An 18,928-nucleotide genomic window follows, 5' to 3' on the forward strand; every position below is an offset into this window, starting at 1 on the left:
CAATCTACAGTCAGTCAATGCATGTAATATTTTATATATTCCGACTTTAGATTAGATTAGATTAGATTACTTACAGTGTACAGTTAAAAAGAGAACTAGTCTGATTCAAGATTGGGATACTGACAGACTCGAAACTCACAACTTTAATGTATTGTGTGAGCTGAGATGTCACTTTTTTTTAAAATATAAAACCATAAGTCATCTCAAGAACATGACTTAGATGTGTTCTTGGAGTAACATATTAATGAACCAAAACCTGCAACCCATTCTAAAAGATATCAGTTGCATGACACTGTGACCTTTGCTATAAGATCTATGTCTTATGATCCTGCTCCACAGCTACCTGTGGAAGGAGCAGCGCTCCGAAAGCCAGTGCTTCTGAATAAACCTGTTGGACTATAACCTGGTCTTGTGTGATTTTTAACTTTATCCACCCCAATGGTTTCTAGTGAACACAGCCCATACCTCCCAGTAAACTTTACAATGCCAATGAAACAACACAGTACCTGCACTCCGGAAAAATTTATAATTTCTAAGGATACTAGCTACCCATTCACTGCTCCATGTGATACACAACATTGCAAACTTAGTGCAGGAGGCTGAAAGAAACGAACAGCTTCAAAACAAAAAACCTCTTGGAGCTCAAAACTTTGAATGAGAGTCTGAGCCCGCGGTAAGTTCAGGTAATCTTTATTGTGACCCAACTTTGTTAAAGCTTCAGATCCACCAGCAAAAAGGTGTAGAAAAAGTAGCTGCTTTTTAAACAGCTCAAGGTCAAAGCACACATACTCCTCACCCCCCCCCCCCCCCACCCCTCAACCACCCCCCGCCCCCCACCATCCCACCTCACTTTCTTTACTATTGGTCATCACCGAGTTGTCCCTTTGTAATTGGATCCTTGGTACAGCCGTAACCTGGAGGAGGTATTGCCTCACTCAGCAATTTCAACCCATATCCTGTCTCCTAGTAAGTTTCTCCCTGCTCATCTGCCAGGGGCTGAGTCGGGGGGGGGGGGGGGAGAAAGAGGGGAGGTGCTGGGCAGTATAGTGTTAACCACACAGCTGTGGGTCTGGAGTCACGTGTAGGCTAGACCAGGTAAAGGATGCAGCTGGGTGACTGAATGAATCCTTTCCCACAATGGCAGTTTCCTTCCCGAAAAAGAGCATGCGTGAATCAGATAGGACCCCCACCCTAAAAACGGTTTCATCATCAGATTCTGAACTCCAGATTTCTGACAGAATTCCAATTCCGTGATCTGCCACGGCTGGATTCAAACTCAGGAGTCACCGGAACTGGGTTGATAGTCCAGTCCCTAATGGCATTCAGTTGTTGCTCCTTCAATCACCCTGTGATGGCACGTGAACTCGTTGGTGCCTCCGCAGGTGGGAGGAGCGGGTGAGGGCCTTCCCACACTCTGTGCAGCCGAAGGGCTTCTCCCCAGTGTGGATCCGTTGGTGGGTCTGGAGATTGGAGGAATCGCTGAACCCCTTCCTGCACTCAGGGCAGCTGAAGGGCCACTCCCCTATGTGAACCCTCTGGTGTCTCAGCAGGATGGAGGAATTGCTGAAGGCCTTCCCGCACTCGGTGCAGGGGAATGGCCTCTCCCCCATATGGATCTGCCGGTGGGTCAGCAGAGTGGTGGAATTGCTGAAGGCCTTCCTGCACTCGGGGCAGCTGAAGGGCTTCTCCCCAGTGTGGGGACGCTGGTGCTTCCACAAGTTGCTCACCTGACTAAATCCCTTCCCGCACGTGGGGCAGGTGAACGGCCTCTCCCCTGTGTGGACCCGCTGGTGAGTCAGCAGGTGGGAGGAATTGCTGAAGGGCTTCCCACACTCGGGGCAGCTGTAGGGCCTCTCCCCCGCGTGGACCCGCCAGTGGGTCAGCAGGTCAGAGGAATGTCTGAATGCCTTCTTGCACTCGGAGCAAGAAAACAGCCTCTCACCAGTGTGGAGTCGCTTGTGGGTCTGGAGGTTGAAGGAATTGCTGAAGACCTTCCAGCACTCGGGACACGGAAACAGCCTCTCCCCTGTGTGGACCCACTGGTGAGTCCGCAGGGCAGATGCCTGGGTAAAGCCCCTCCCACACTCAGGGCAGCTGAAGGGCCTCTCTCTGATGTGACTGCGCCGATGAGTCTCCAGGGCAGATGGGACACAGAAGCCTTTCCCGCAGTCACCACACTTCCATGGTTTCTTCAGAGGGCGGGATTCCTCAGATTTCTCCATGGCCGAAGCGTCAGCCACACACAAACGCGTGTGGAGCCCCTTCGCACCGTGATTTCCTCTTTCCAGGCCGTATAGCTGTTACACGCTCCACACTCAGTGCACTGCAACAGTAGGTCTCTCATCCAGTCCCACTGATACAGGAAATTTACTCAAACAGGAACCAAAAAGCTTTGCTCCTTCTCACAGAATCACAGTCAAAACTCATTGTGGTCCTGATGGATTGAGTGACCGTCAGACATTGACACCAAAGTGTGGACTGCTGACTCTGGAGAGTCACTGTCAAAAAGTATGGCACTGGAAAAGCACGGCAGATCAGGCAGCATCCGAGGAGCAGGAGAGTTGACATTACAGTTAATTTTGAAACTTCTGTCTTCAGATCTTCAAATGCTGTAAAAAGAGAATATAAAGCCATCACTGTCAGTTCTGCTTTCTGCAGAACATTCTTTTCTTTTATTATTCCACAAAACTGAAAGCGTCATCCCATTCTCTCTCTCCCCCTCTGTTCTCACTCCACTTTAACTCATTCGCCTGAAGGTGCTGATTCAGGATTTTACAGGTGCAGAAAAGCAAAAACGTCAAGGCTTATCTCTCTGAAACTCCACCTGAAAGTTAATATCTTTCACGTCATTGGCATAATGCTGAGAGAGAGCAGGTCGGATTTGGAAAGCAAAATAAAGTGTGCCAATTCAGGATGAGCCTGCAATGCAGCTTCTTGAGGAACAACCTCAAGAAATGGTTAATGTCCCGGGAAGGAGAGCATAATGAGACTTCAAGGTATTAACACCGACACCAGAAAGAGAGAAACTGAACATACAGACGTGGCAAACGTTAGTGGAAAGCCAGAATCATAGAGATTTTCACACAGAAACAGACACAGGCATTTCAGTCAAACGATTCTGTGCTGACCAGATATCCGAAATTAATCTAGTCACATTTGCCAGCACGTGTTCCCTGGCCCTCTGAACCGTTCGTTTTGATACACCCGTCCAGATGCCTTTTAAATGCTGTAATTGTACCAGCCTCCACTACTTTCTCTGGCAGGTCATTCCGTACATTCACACCCGCCAAAACCTTGTGAAAAAGTTGCCTCCTTAGGTCTCTTTTAAATCTCCACGCCCCCTCCCCCTCCGCCCTCACCCTAAACCAATCACCCTCTAGTTCTGGACTCCCCCACCCCAAGGAAAAGACCATGTCTATTTACCCTATCCATGCTCCTTATGATTTTATAAAAGTCTATAATGTTACCCCTAAGATTCTGGCGCGGGCTGGGGAAAACAGCCCCACCCTATCCTTCCGTCCCTCCCCACCCGGACAATTAAGGCACATACCTGAGTTTGCAGAGTCTGCTCCCTCCCTGGATTCACTCCAGTTGCTACCAGTGAACAGATTTTCTCCCTCTTAGATTGAAGAGTTGCCCAGCGAAAGGGTTTTACTCTGAAACGAGCAGAGCCACTTCCGTGTTGTGACGTCATCGATGGGTCGATGCGGGAAAGGGAGACAGGAAGGGGAGGAGCGAACAGCGGGGAGGCGGCGGAGCGATAGGGCGGAGAGACAATTGGGGTCAGGGGCGGGGCGACTGGGTGGAGCGAGAGGCGGAGTGCGGCCGGGACAGTGGGAGGAGCAAGTGTCGAGCGACGGCCAACGAGGCGGGGCGTGACGAAACGAAGGGGCGGGGCGAACGGCGGCTCTGCACTGCGCCTGCTCCGGATTGACAGGCCACACTGCTCTGCACAGTTTTCAAAAATCTGTTCCCTTCAGAGAATCCGCACAATGTAGAAGCAGGTCACCCGGCCCAATGAGACCACACCGACCCTCCGAAGGGTAACCCACCCACTTCCATTCCCTTTCCTCTCTTGCCCGATATTTACCCCCCGAATAGACCTCACCTGCACATACCTGGGCACTATGAGTCATTTAACATGGCGAATCCACCCTAATCTGCACATCCCTGGACCATGTGGGGCAATTTAGCATGGCCAATCCACCCTCACCCTTCACAGATTAACTACTCTCCGGGAAAAAACACCTCCTCCTCATCTCTACCTTAAATCTACTCCCCCTAATTTTATGGCCGAGTTTCATCCACCAGCAGAAACTACAGACAATGCAGGGAGCTGGTGGGCGTGCGTCTGGATGCCATGCTCTTCAGAGGGGTTGAATGGCCGACTTCCACACTGTAGAGATTCAATGATTTATTGCAGTCGTGTTTGCCCCGGATCACAGCGCGCAGAACCTCCCACCTTCCACCAAATCAAAAGACAAGTCCCACTCTGCCCTCTCGTATGTGTGCTATCTGTCTGCTTAATAGTTTCCAGTGAATACGGCCCAAACCCCGTTGCTGTCAGTAAACTTTAAAATGCTCAGGAAACAATGTAATACCTGCGGTACTGAAAACCGTAAGGTTTCTAATGAAAGCAGTGACTGATTCACTCCTTCTAATGTACAGCAGTGGAAATACAATGTTGGAGGCTGAAAGAAATGAGCAGTTTAAAACAAGGACCCACCTAACCCTTCACTCAGCTCCCCACTCAGCACACTATACTTACTGCCGGTAAACCTTAAATCATTTCATCCCCACAGTGCAATGGATTCGACTTTCCACTAAAATTCTGGATGTCCTCATTCACTCAGTTGCTGTCCCACAAATTAAAGATTTCATTGTAACTTGTTCTGTGCAACGAACCAGAATTGATCAGGTACCTCGAAGTGAAGGAGCCATTGCGAAGTCGTGACCATAATACAATAAGCTTCAATCTGCAATTTGAGAGGGAGAGGGTACAATCGGAAGTGACAATATTTCTGTTGAATAAAGGGAACCATGGAGCTATGAGGGAGGAGCTGGCCAAAGTTCAATAGTGCAATACCTTGGCAGGGATGACAGTGGAGGAACAATGGCAGATATTTCTGCATATAATGCAGAAGATGCAGGATCAGTTCATTCCAATAAGGAAGAAAGATCCTAGGAGGAGGCATCGGTGGCCGTGGCTGATGAGGGAAGTTAAGAAACATATAAAGTTAAACGAGAAAAAGTATAACATAGCAAAGATAAGTGGGAAAATGGAGGACTGGGAAGCTTTTAAAGTACAACAGAGGATTACTAAGAAGGAAATACACAGAAAAAATGAGGTACGAAGGTAAACTGGCCAAAAATATAAAGGAGGATAGTAAATACCTTTTTAGGTATTTGAAAGGGAAAAAATGGTTAAGACTAATATTGGGCCTTTGAAGACAGAAACTGGGGAATATATTACGGGGAACAAAGAAATGGCGGAAGAATTGATTTGGTACTTCAGATCTATGTTCACTGGGGAAGACACAAGCAATCTCTCTGAAGTAACAGTGGCTGAAGGATCTGAACTTAAGGGAATTTATATTTGCCAGGAATTAGTGTTGGAGAGACTGTTAGGTCTGAAGGTTGATAAGTCCCCTGGGCCTGATGGTCTACATCCCAGGGTACTAAAGAAGGTGGCTCCAGAAATAGTGGATGCGTTGGTGATTATATTCCAGATTTCGATAGATTCGGGATCCGTTCCTGTGGATTGGAGGGTGGCTAATGTTGTACCACTTTTTAAGAAAGGTGGGAGAGAGAAAACAGGAAATTATAGAGCAGTTAGTCTGACCTCAGTGGTGGGAAAGATGCTGGAGTCTATTACTGAGGATGAAATTACAACACATCTGGATAGTAGTAACAGAATAGGTCAGAGTCAGCATGGATTTATGAAGGGGAAGTCATGCTTGACTAATCTTCTGGAATTTTTTGAGGATGTAACTCTGAAGATGGACAAGGGAGATCCAGTAGATGTAGTATACCTGGACTTTCAGAAAGCTTTTGATAAAGTCCCACATAGGAGGTTAGTGAGCAAAATTAGGGCACATGCTATTGGGGGAAAAGTACTAACTTGGATTGAAAGTTAGTTGGTTGGCTGACAGGAAACAAAGAGTAGTGATAAATGGCTCCATTTCAGAATGGCAGGCAGTGAATAGTGGGGTACCGCAGGGATCAGTGCTGGGACCGCAGCTTTACAAGATATATTAAGGATATAGAAGATGGTATTAATAATAACATGAGGAAATTTGCTGATCATACAAAGCTGGGTGGCAGGGTGAATTGTGAGGAGGATGTTAGGAGATTACAGGGTGACCTGAACAGGTCAGGTGAGTGGTCAGATGCATGGCAGATGCAGTTTAATGTGGATAAATGTATGGTTATCCACTTTGGTGGCAAGAACAGGAAGGCAGATTACTACCTCAATGGAATCAATTTAGGTAAAGGAGCAGAACAAAGAGATCTGGGTGTTCTTGCACACCAGTCAATGAAGGCAAGCATGCAGGTACAGCAGGTAGTGAAGAAGGCTAATAGCATGCTGGCCTTCATAACAAGAGGGATTGAATATAGAAGCAAAGAGGTGCTTCTGCAGCTGTACAGGGCCCTGGTGAGACCATACCTGGAGTATTGTGTGCAGTTCTGGTCTCCAAATTTGAGGAAAAACATTCTGGCTATTGAGGGAGTGCAGCGTAGGTTCATGAGGTCAATTCCTTGAATGGCGGAACTACCTTACACTGAGATATTGGAGCGACTGGGCTTGTATACCCTTGAGTTTAGAAGGGATCTGATTGAGATATAAAAGATTATTAAAGGATTGGACACTCTGGAGGCAGGAAACATGTTTCCGCTGATGGGTGAGTGCCGAACCAGAGGACACAGCTTACAAATACGGGGTAGACCATTTAGGACAGAGATGAGGAGAAACTTCTTCACCCAGAGAGTGGTGGCTGTGTGGAATGCTCTGCCCCAGAGGGCAGTGGAGGCCCAGTCTCTGGATTCATTTAAGAAAGAGTTGGATAGAGCTCTCAAGGATAGTGGAATCAAGGTTTATGGAGCTAAGGCAGGAACAGTATACTGATTAAGGATGATCAGCCATGATCATATTGAAAGGTGGTGCAGGCTCGAGGGGCAGAATGGCGTACTCCTGCACCTATTGTCTATTGCTCCCAGTATGGGCAAAACATCTTTGAAAGCTGCTCTGAAAGTGCTCTGACTCTACTGCTTTCAGCAGAGCTGATTAGAGTTATAAAGCATGGAAACAGACCCTTCGGCCCAGCTTGTCATGCCAACCAAATATTCGAAATTAACCTAGTCGCATTTGGCCCATATCCCTCTAAATCCTTCCTATTCATGTACCTATCCAGACGCCTTTTAAATGTTGTCATTATCTGGTAGTTTGTTACACACATGCACCATCCTCTGCACGAAACCTTGCCAGTCACATCCCTTTTAAAACATTCTCCTCTCACCTCAAACATATGCCCTCTAGATTTGGACTCCCCTACCCTGGGGAAAGGTGCTTGGGTATTTACCCTATCCATGCCCCTCATAAACATCTATAAGATCACCCCATAGCCTCCAATTCTCCAGGGAAAATATCCCTGGCCTCTTCAGCATCTCACTATAGGTCACAAGCATGGCAACAGCCTTGTATATCTTCTCCAACCACTTCCAAAGTTTCACAACCTCTTTGCTATAGCAGGGAGACCAGAACTGAACACAGTATTCCAAAAGTGGCCTAAACAATGTCTTATACAGCTGCAAAATGCAGTACCTCTCATTTCTCTAAATTAAACTCCATCTGCCACTCCTCGGCCCATTGGCCCACCTGAACAAATCTAATTTATAATGAAATCTATTTCCTCTCTTATTCCCTCGAAGCTGAAAATCTCCATCCCACATACTCTCTTTCCATTTGCCGAACCTCATCCCTGCTGTACCTCATCCTGAAGGATCTGCTTCATGCTGACTAACAGGCCCACACTCAGGAGAGATCTAATTGAAACACAGAGAATACTGAATGGCCTGGATACAGTGGATGTTGGGAAGATGTTTCCGTTGGTATGAGAGACTCAGACCCGAGGGCACAGCCTCAGAGTAAAGAGAAGGCCTTTTAGAACATAGATGAACATAAAATCCTTCAGCCAGATAGTGGTGAATCTATGGAATTCATTGCCACAGAAGGTTGCAGAGGCTAGGTCACTGAGTATATTTAAGACTGAGACATATGTTCTTGAGTACCAAGCGGATCGAGGGTTATGGGGAGAAAGCAAGAGAATGGGATTGAGAAACCTATGAGCCACAATTGAATGGTATGAGCAGACTTAATGGGCTGAATGGCCTACTCTCTGCTTCTATGTTTTATCGTCTCTTGCTGTCCTGGACACAGAGTGAGAACTGGGAACAGAAGTCGGCCATTTGGTTTTTTGAGCCTGCATAAGCATTGAACAGATCATAACTGGATATGAATCTAACTACATCGAAGTGGATAGGCTGGGAATTTTTCACTGGAACACAGTAGGTTGCGAGGTGACCTTATAGAGGTTTATAAAATCATGAAGGATATAGATGAGGTGAACGGCGGGTCCTCTTTCTCTCGCGTAGTTTCAAGATTAGGGAGCAAAGTTTGACAGTGAGTGGAGAAAGATTTTAAAAAGACATGAGGGGCACCAGTTTGTTTTAAAAAAACACAGAGCGTGGTTTGTGTGTGGAATAAATGTCCAGAGAAAGGATGCAGGTACCGTAACAACGTTTCAAAGAAATTTGGACAAGTACATGTATAGGAAATGTTTGGAGGGATATGGGCCAAACACAGGTAGCTGGGACTAATTTAGTTTGAAAACGTAGTCAGCATGGACTAGTTGGACTGAAACTGTTCTAAAACCATTTCCTTGCCTTCCCCCATAAACATCCACTTATTTGTTGTTCAAAAATCAGACAAACTCAGCCTTGAACACATTCAATGACCCCCAAACTGCAGGAAGACATCCCACTTCTGAACTCAGTTCCTTTTGTTAAAATACCACTTGCCTTGCTGATTGCTTGCTGCCCCTGTCTGACAACTGGTATTGACTGGTTTCAATTACATTCACACATCATTCCTGGTGAAGGGCTCATGCCCAAAACGTCAACTCTCCTACTCCTTGAATGCTGCCTGTCCTGCTGTGCTTTTCCAGTGCCACACTTTTCGACTCTGATCTCCAGCATCTGCAGTCCTCACTTTCTCCACATCCCAATACATCACCATAGAAACAATACACCTCCTTTCTGCTTTTTTTTTTCACAGCAGAGGCTATAATTTTACATTGTGGTACTGCATTTGCCATGTGTTTGCCAATTGTGGATTTCTCTACATCTGGGAGACTTGGAGAACAGCATCGTGCCTGGGCCCGCAGAGGCCGACCGGACCTCCCAGTCACCAGCCATTTTAATTCCCCTTCCCACTCCCTTTCTGACATAACCAGCTTTGGCCGCCTCCCTTACCACAATGAATCAAACTGCAAATTGGAGGAACAACATCTCATCTTCCGCCCAGGCTGCGTAGAGTTGGGAGGACTCAACATTGGGGAACTCAATTTCAAATAAGCTCCCTATCTTTCTAGCTCCTCCTCCTCCCTGCCATCAACCAGATTCCTTCCTCTCATTGATGGGTGCTAGAGGGTGGGGCTGGGGAGAACAGAAAGAGAATGTACGGGGGCTGGGAGAATAGAGAGAATGGATGGGTGCAGAATGTAAGGAGAGACAGAGAATGGACGGGGGCAGAGGATGGGTGGAGAGAGAGAATGAGTGGCAAGGAGAGGGTGGGGGCAGTGGAAGAATGGGCAGCAGAGAGTTGGAGAGAGAGAATAGACAGGGAACAGAGAGATGGAGAGCGGAGGGTGAGGGGAGAGAGGGAGGATAGATGGGGTCAGAGGGCGGGGAGAGGGAAATGCACATGGGGCACTGTGGGTGGCAGGGTGGAAATGGACAGGAGGAGCTGTGGATGGACAGGGGGTGCTGGGGGGGGGGGGGGGGGGTAACGGAAAGGAGGTGCTGTGGGTAGCAAGAAGGGAATAAGTGACCTCAAGGACAATCTTGTTATGCAGAGGGTGGTGTGTGTGTGTGTGTGTGTGTGTGTGTGTGTGTGTGTGTGTGTGTGTGTGTGTGTGTGTGTGTGTGTGTGTGTGTGTGTGTGTGTGTGTGTGTGTGTGTGTGCATGTGTAACAAGCTGCCAGGGAAGTGGTGGGGGGGATATGGGCCAATGGCTGGAACTTGGGGCTGGGTCAGCTTGGGACATCTGGTCAGCATGGATGAGTTCAACCAAAGGATCTGTTTCCATGCAGTATGTCTCTAGATATGTATAACTCTATGATTGAAACCAGACCTTTTTACTGATAATCTTCCTGCTGGACTTTTGTAGTGCACCCAGTTTCAGGAGATTTGTGGTGGGTATAAGTGGCACATGTCTCCTATCATGGAAATTCTGGAAAGTACAATAGGGCTGTTAAAAGTACTTCAACTTTGGGAACACTGGGTCTTGTGGAAGCAGGGCATTTGACAAATCTTTTCAGAGAAATTTCCTCCAACTGGTGGACTATAGACAGTTTTCCCAGGGAACATTACACAGATATTAAGAATATTACCTTCTGTAAAACATTTTCCTGAAAAATGCAGAAGAATTCAACTTGCTCATGTGAAACAAATGTTGGAGAGAAAGGAAACTGCCAAGATCAAAAGGCTGATGAATGTCAACATTTATCAGATTGTTTCGAGAACAGAAAAACCTGCACTGGAGACACCCTGAAGAGGGTTGTCTCATACCTATTCCTTCAATTAGTTTTGTATGTCTTAATTGTTAAGTCATATCTAGCACATGGAAAGATGGCTATGGTTTGTGGAGGTCAGTCATCTCGGCTTCAGGACATCTCTGCAGGAGTTCATAGGCCAAACCATCTTCATCAATGACCTTCCTCCATCATAAGTTCAGAAGTGTAGATGTTGCAATAATTGCAGATGTTCAGCACTATAAACAACTCCTCATAAACTGAAGCAGTTCAGTTTGAAATGCTACAAGATCTTAACCATATACAATGGGCTGATGAGTGGCAAGTAACATGAATGCCACGCAAATGTCACACAATGACTCATCCTCAAAAGAGATAATCTGACCACTGACCTGTGATATCAACAATGTTACTGTCACTAAATGCCCCACGATCAACATCCTTGGGGTTTACCATTGATCAGAAACTCAACTAGATGAACCATATATACACAGTGGCTACAAGAACAGGTCAGAGACCAGAAATACTGCAGTGAGTAACTCACCTCCTGACACTCCAAAACGTGTTCCAACTTCGACAAGCCACAAGTCAGCAGTGTAATGGAATACTCCCCACTAGCTTGGATGGGGTTGCAGCTTCAACTGTATTTGAAACGCTTCATACCATCCAGGTCAATGTTGCCTGCTTGAGTGGTACCATATTCCACTGTTCAGAAGCAGTAGTGTGCAGTATCTACAAGACGCACTGCAAAAGTTTACCAAAGCACCTTACAAATTGCCTTTCAAACTAACAACCACTTCCATCTAGAAGGACCAGGAAAACAGATACATGGGAACACAACCTCTTGCAAGTACCCCTCCAAGCCACTCACCATCTTGACTTGGAAATGTATTACTCTTCCTTCAGTGTCACTGGTCCAAATCCTGGAATTCCTTCCCTCAAGACATTGTGGGTCACCGTACAGGATGTGGACTGCAAAGGTTTAAGAAGGCAGCTCACCATCACATTCTCAAGGGGAAGCAAATGCTGGCCAGCCAGCAATGCCCATGTACCAGAAGTAGATTTTAATAAATTATTGAAACAGCGGGTTGGAATCTGCAAAATAAAGAAAATCAACGTTAAGAAGGGTCAGATGGAGAGCATTGATTCGGTGCTTATTTGAGAACAGATAAAGAGCGATTATACTGACACTGAATTGGAACTAGAGTTTAGAGTTAAACACCTGTAGTGTTCCACTCAATGCATAAATCTAAAATCGCTGAAAGATTTGCCCCTGACGTGTACTTCATTAACACATGAACAGGACAATTAAGAAGGCATATGGGATACTGGATTTCATGACATTAATGGCGCCTTCAATTCCCACGATCCCATGCGATCGAGAAACCTCTCTATGGGGCCCTGGCAGTGCGCATGCGTGCGGTGAGTGTGAGCGAAATGGCGCCGGCGGCTGAAGGAACAAGAACAGAAATCGCTGGAAAAGCTGAGCAGGTCCGGCAGCGTCTGTCGAGAGAAATCGAGGAGGTGTTTCGGGTCCAGTGAGCCTTCTTCAGAACAGGAACAGGTTTCAGAAACATCCCGGGGAGAGGAGACAGTGAGACAGGATCGGATTGGAAACCGCGGGAGGAGGGAGACTGGGGAGTTTATAAACTCCTCGGGGGAGGCCTGAGGCCGTGAATAAAACCTCCCCAGGCCCACTTCACCACCGGAGGAGCTCTCGTGTTGCCCGGCAACAGGGCGCCATCATTGTAAGGATAAGGCACATGTTGACTTGGGGCAGGGAGCGCGGGCGGCCATCTTGGTGAGGGCACCATCAGCCGTCATTTCCGGGAGAGAAATGACAGTTGGTGTCATTCAACTAGAATTTCCTCATTTCACTCAGAGACCTGTCCCTGAGCTTGGTCTGTGTGGCCTTAAAACAGGAAAAGGGAGTGGGAGGGAGAGAGAGAGATCTAGAATGACACGAAGGCGGACTGTGAATTTGAGGTGAATGAATCTGATCATTTGTGGCGCTGGGTACTTCCAAGATCGCAGTGGCCAGGAGAGCATTGATGTGTTGATGTTATTTTCAGTTTGTAGACAGGAGAAAAGAGAACGCCAGGAGTGGAGGAAAGACATGATGAAGATAGATTTGAAATTCAATACAGGAGGAGGGTTAACTTGAGCCAGCACCGGCCCATATCCCTCCGAACCCTTCCTATTCATATACCCATCCAGATGCCTTTTAAATGTTGGAATTACACTCGCCTCCTCCACTTCCTCCGGCAGCTCATTCCATACACTTACCACTCTCTGCATAAAAAAGTTGCACCTTCGTTCTCCTTTAAATCTTTTCCCTCTCATCCTAAACCTATGTTCTGTAGTTATCGACTCCCCCACCCCAGAGAGAAGACTTTGTCTATTTATTCTATCCGTGCACCTCATCATTTTATAAACCTTTATAAAGTCACCCCTTAGTGTTCGACTCTCCACGGAAAACCGCCAGACTGTTAACTTCTCCCTATAGCTCAAATCCCTCAACCCTGGCATCATCCTTGTAAATCTTTTCTGAACCCTTTCAAGGTTCATACATCCTTCTGATAGGAAGGAGACCAGAATTGCATGCAATATTCCAAAAGTGACCGAACCAATGTCATGTACAGCCGCAAACAGTACCTCCCAACTCCTGTACTCAGTACTCTGACCGATAAAGGAAAGCATACCAAACACCTTCTTTACTATCCTATCTATCTGCAACTCTACTTTCAAGGAGCTATGAACCTGCACTCCAAGGTCACTTTGTTCAGCAACACTCCGTAGGACCTTACCATTAAATAGTTCTGCTAAGATCAGCCCAAGATTTGCCAATTGCATGACCTCGGACCATAGTTTGTGGTGTGGGTTACCAGCACCGGGATTTGTAAACTTTTAATCCCATCAATTGCCCCAACACCATTTCCCCACAACTACTCATTTCCTTCATTTCTGCTCTCAGTGGACCATGTGTTCCCCAACATTTTGGGGATGTTACCTGTGTCCTCCTTTGTGATGATAGAAGTAACATATGTAGTTAATTGGTCTGCCATCACTTTGTTCCACATGAGAACTTTGCCTGTTCTAGTTGTTATCGTTTTCTCTAATCTTTTTTTATCTTCACATACCCATTGTCCCCTTTTGATCAATCCTTTTGTTGAAACCTGAACTGCTCGCAGTCTTCAGATCTGGTACTTTATTTTTAGCCAATTTGTACGCCACTCCTTTGGATCTCGTCCTATCCATCATGTCCCTTGTTACCGTGGCTGTGCCACCTTCTGTGTTTTATTTTTTCAGACAGGAATGGACAACTGTTGCAGTTCCTCCAGGTGCTCTTTCAATGTTTGTTATTTCTTTCAATCGTGTTACCTCATTTATTGTGGCCTGTTTGTGCCTCTGCCATTGTAATTTCCTTGCTTTAGATATAATTCCCCAGTCTCAGAATCACCTCTGTTCCTCTCCATTTTAATGGAAAGTTCTCTCACTTGGTTCTTCACTCTTCTGCAAGAGACCTCTTACAGCTACAATGCCAATTATTCCCTTCTCACGAAGAAATTAATATTTTGGAATTAAATTGCCATTGTTCAGCAGAACCATAGCCACTTCTGGCCTCAGTCCTATCAGAAGGATGTTGTGAAACTTGAAAGGGTTCAGAAAGAATTTACAAGGATGTTGCCAGGGTTGGAGGGTTTGAGTGATAGGGAGAGGCCAAGCAGACTGGGGCTGTTTCCCCCTTGTGCGCTGGAGGCTGAAGTTGATAAAATCATGAGAGGCATGGATAGGGTAAATAGTCAAGGTCTTTTCCTTGAGATGGGATACTCCAGAATGTAAGGGTAATAGGTTAAGGGTGGGGTGGGGAAGGGAAGGTTTAAAAGGGACATAAGGGGCAACTTTTTCATTCAGAGGGCAGTGTGTGTAAGGAACAAGCTGCTAGAGGAAGTGGTGGGGGCTGGTACAATCACAACATTTAAAAGGCATCTGGATGGGTATATGAATAGGAAGGGGTTATAGGAGTATAGGCCAAGTGCTGGCAAATAGGCCTAGATTGATTCTGGATATCTGGTCGGCATGTTCACTTTCTCTCTGGTGTCGGTGTCAATACCTTGATGTCTCGTTTTCTCCCCCTTCCTGGGGACGTTAACCATTTCATGTCTCATTGTTCGTCAAGAAGCTGCATTGCAGGTTCACCCTGAATTGACGGTTTTTGCTTCCCAAAATCAGATCTGCTCACTCTCAGCAGTATTCCAGTGTTGGGAAAGAAACTAACTTTCAGGTGGAGCTATCCAAAATTCAGAGAGATGTCAGTCTTGACATTTTTGCTTTTCTGCCCCTGTAAGATCCTGAATCAGCACCTTCAGGAGAATTAGAGTGGAGTGAGAACAGAGGGGGGAGTGAGAGGGAGAGTGAGAGTGGGATGATGCTTTCAATTTTGTGGAATAACAAAAGAAAAGAATGTTCTGCAGAAAGTAGAGTTGCTTGTTCTGAATTTCTACCCTGGACTGACAGTGATGACTTTTGTAATTTTTTTAAAGAGTATTTGAAGATCTGAAGACAGAAGTTTCAAAATCAACAGATGAAGGCCTTATGCTTGAAACATCGACTCTCCTGCTCTTCGGATGCTGCCTGACCTGCTGTGCTTTTCCAGCACCGCACTTTTCAACACTGAATGTCCAGTGTCTGCAGTCCTCACTTTGATGTCAATGTCTGACAGTCACTCAATCCATTGGGAACACAACAATTTTCGACTGTGATTCTGTGAGAAGGAGCAAAGCTTTTTGGTTCCTGCTTCTATATGTTTTCAGAATCAGTGGGACTGGATGAGAGACCGTATGGTTGCAGTGCACTGAGTGTGGAGCCAGAAATAGTTATATGACCTGGAAAGAGGAATTCAAGGCAAGGAGGGGCTCTACACATGTTTGTGCGCAGCTGAAGTTTTGGCCATGGAGAAACCTGAGGGATCCTGCCCCGTAGAGAAACCATGTAAGTGTGGTGACTGTGGGAAAAGTTTCCATTTCCCGTCTGCCCTGGAGACTCATCGGCGCACTCACACCGGGGAGAGGCCGTTCCCTTGCACAGAGTGCGGTAAGGCCTTCAGCAATTCCTCTGACCTGCTGAAGCACCAACAGGTCCACACAGGGGAGAGACCCTTCAGCTGTCCCAAATGCGGGAAGGGCTTTACCCAGGCCTCCAGTCTGCTGACCCACCAGCAGGTCCACACCGGAGAAAGGCCGTTCCTTTGCACCAAGTGCGGGAAGGCCTTCAGCAATTCCTCAGCCCTGCTGAGGCATCAGCGGGTACACACTGGGGAGAGGCCCTTCAGCTGCCCTGAGTGTGGGAAGGTATTTAGCAATTCCTCCGCCCGGCTGAGGCACCAGCGGGTCCACACGGGGGAGAGGCCCTTCAGCTGCCCCAAGTGCGGGAAAGCCTTCAGCAATTCCTCCGACAGGCTAAAGCACCAGCGGGTCCACACGGGGGAGAAGCCCTTCAGCTGCCCCGAGTGTGGGAAGGGCTTTACCCACGCCTCCACCTTGCTGACCCACCGGCGGGTCCACACCAGGGAGAGGCCCTTCACCTGCCCCGAGTGCGGGAAAGCCTTCAGCAATTCGTCCGACAGACTGAAGCACCAGCGGGTCCACACAGGGGAGAGACCCTTCAGCTGCCCTGAGTGTGGGAAGGGCTTTACACAGGCCTCCACCCTGCTGGCCCACCAGCGGGTCCACACTGGGGAGTGGCCATTCACCTGCTCTCAGTGTGGGAAGGGATTCACCCGCTCTTCCCACCTGCAGAGGCACCAGCAAGTTCACATGCCATGACAGGGGGATTGAAGGAGCAATGGCAGAGTCCCATTATTGACTAGACCCCTGGGTTTGAATCCCATCGTGGCAGATGGCGGAATTGGAATTCGGTCAGAAGTCTGGAGTTCGGAATCTAACAATGAAACCATTTTTGGGGGCGGGGGCATGAGAACCCCCATCTGATTCACTCATGTCCTTTTTAGGAAAGGAAACTGCCGTGTGGGAAAGGGTTCATTCAGTCGTCCCATCCTTTACCCGGGCTGGCCTACATGTGACTCCAGACCCACAGCAGTGTGGTTGACTCCCCCACCTGCGGAAATGAACAGGGAGAAACTTACTTGGATACAGGGTCTGGGTTGAAATTGCTGAGTGAGGCAATACTTCCTACGGGTTAAGGCTGTACCAAGGATCCAATTCCAAAGGGATAACTTGGTGCTGATTAATAGTAAAGAAAGTTGGGGGTGGGGGGACTGTGTACTCTTTGACCTTGAGCTGTTTTTTTTTAAAAAGCTACTTTTTCTACGCCTTTTTGCTGGGGGGATCTGAAGCTGTAATAAAGTTGGGTCTTGATAAAGGTTACCTGAACTTACCGCTGGGCTCAGACTTTCATTGAAAGCTTTGAGCTCCAAGAGGTTTTTGTTTTAAAGCTGCTCATTTCTTTCAGCTTCCTGCACTAAGTTTCCAATGTCATGTATCAGATGGAGCAGTGAATGAGTAGCTAGTATCGTTAGAAATTGTAAATTTGTCATGAGTGCAGGTCCTGCATCATTTCCTCAGCATTGTAAAGTTTCCTGGCAGCACCGGGAGGTGGGGGCTGCCTTCACTCGAAATAATATGGAGGAGCCAGAGATGGACTGGGTTGGATCAAGTTCAAAAATCACACATCAGGTTATCGTGGTTTATTTGGAACCACTAGCTTTCGGAGCGCTGCTCCTTCATCAGGAAGCTGTGGAGCAGGATCATAAGACAGAATTTATAGCAAAAGATCACAGTATAGTGCAACTGATCAGATATATTCAACAAACCTAGATTGTTGTGAAGTCTTTTGTCTTTGAGAATAGGTTGCAAGTTTTAGTTCATTAATGTGTAAATCCCAGAAAGCCTTTGAAGTCAGATTCTCGAGATGACTTAAGGTTTTATATAAATAGGTTTCATCTCAGTTCAGACAACAATGAAATGTGTGAGGTTTGAGTCTGTATCCCAATCTTGAATCAGACTGGTTCTATTTCCAAAGTAGGAATTTACAAATATTACATGTATCAACTGCCTGCAGGTTGTGTGCTTTTGGATCAAAATTGAATGTATCTGCAAATGCAAATTCACCCCATAGACCTGTGTGTGTGCATGAGAGCGTGTGTGTCTGTTTGCGTATGTGCTAATGTCTCCTCTGAAATGGTGAGGTGCTTCCATTGTCCTGTCCTGGGAGCAATGCTCTTGCTGGTGCCTCTCTGTCTGACCTGTCCTTTTGTGTGGCTTTGGTATTGCTGGGTTGTGAAGCTGCCCTCAGGGCTTTGGGATAGCTGTGGTATTCTGTCATTGTTAGTGGGTACTTGAGGTGTACAGGTATTCCCTTGTCTGCAAGTGTTGTCTAGTTTCACTTGTCAGCCTGCTTGGTCCCTGCTAAGGCATTCTGGGTGTTTTGGTACAGTTTGGCCAATTTTGCTTTTGTGGGCCTATTGTGGGTTGCCAGGGTGGCAGATCTTTTCCCACATACAATTACCAGGAATACTTGGAATCCTGAGAAGGATTTAAGTGAATCCTCAAGAGATGTTGCATCCCTTGGACTATTCCCAGCAAGTGAATGAACTATCAAGACTCTTGTAAAGATTCGTGGGAACTCTTGCAGGGATTTAAAGAAAACTAGATTTACAATTTAAGGCCATACATCCCATTCTGCTAAGTTACACCAGTTAATGGGTAATTTTTATTTGTTTAAAAATGTGAAATCTTAATGAAGAGTTCTTCCAGTTAATCACTGGGTATTCAAATTTCTCTTCAGAATTAAAGATCATAACAAAACTGGGTGTCATTGTGGGATGTTGAATCTGTAGTATGTGCTTGGTAAAATTTGGATGAACAATATTTCAAAGTGAATTTTATCGTGTTAAGTACTAAGACTTTCTGGAGAGGAAAGATTTGCCCTTGTGTGTTTTGCAACACTTAATCAAGGTCAGTTCAATAGAATACGCAGACAAGTTGATGCTAGAGTTGAGAGCTATGGCAAATTATCAGAAATAATGCAGGCAGTCGCACGGCAATTTAGGGTTAGAAAGTTAGCTTAAAAAATGGTGGAAAGTTTTGTCAGCTTTT

General features: G+C 46.5%; 1 protein-coding gene across 1 annotated transcript in view; it reads left to right on the plus strand.

The window, feature by feature from the left end:
- LOC140460041 (uncharacterized) overlaps nucleotides 1–18,928 on the plus strand; it is a 137,920-nt gene that overhangs the window by 70,075 nt on the left and 48,917 nt on the right. Inside the window, exon 4 of the mRNA XM_072554448.1 lies at nucleotides 15,356–15,803. The gene's annotated coding sequence lies outside the window, so the exon portion shown is untranslated. The remainder of the gene's footprint in view (nucleotides 1–15,355; nucleotides 15,804–18,928) is intronic.

This window comes from Chiloscyllium punctatum, chromosome 36, assembly GCF_047496795.1.
Source record: "Chiloscyllium punctatum isolate Juve2018m chromosome 36, sChiPun1.3, whole genome shotgun sequence".
Taxonomy (NCBI): Eukaryota; Metazoa; Chordata; class Chondrichthyes; order Orectolobiformes; family Hemiscylliidae; genus Chiloscyllium; species Chiloscyllium punctatum.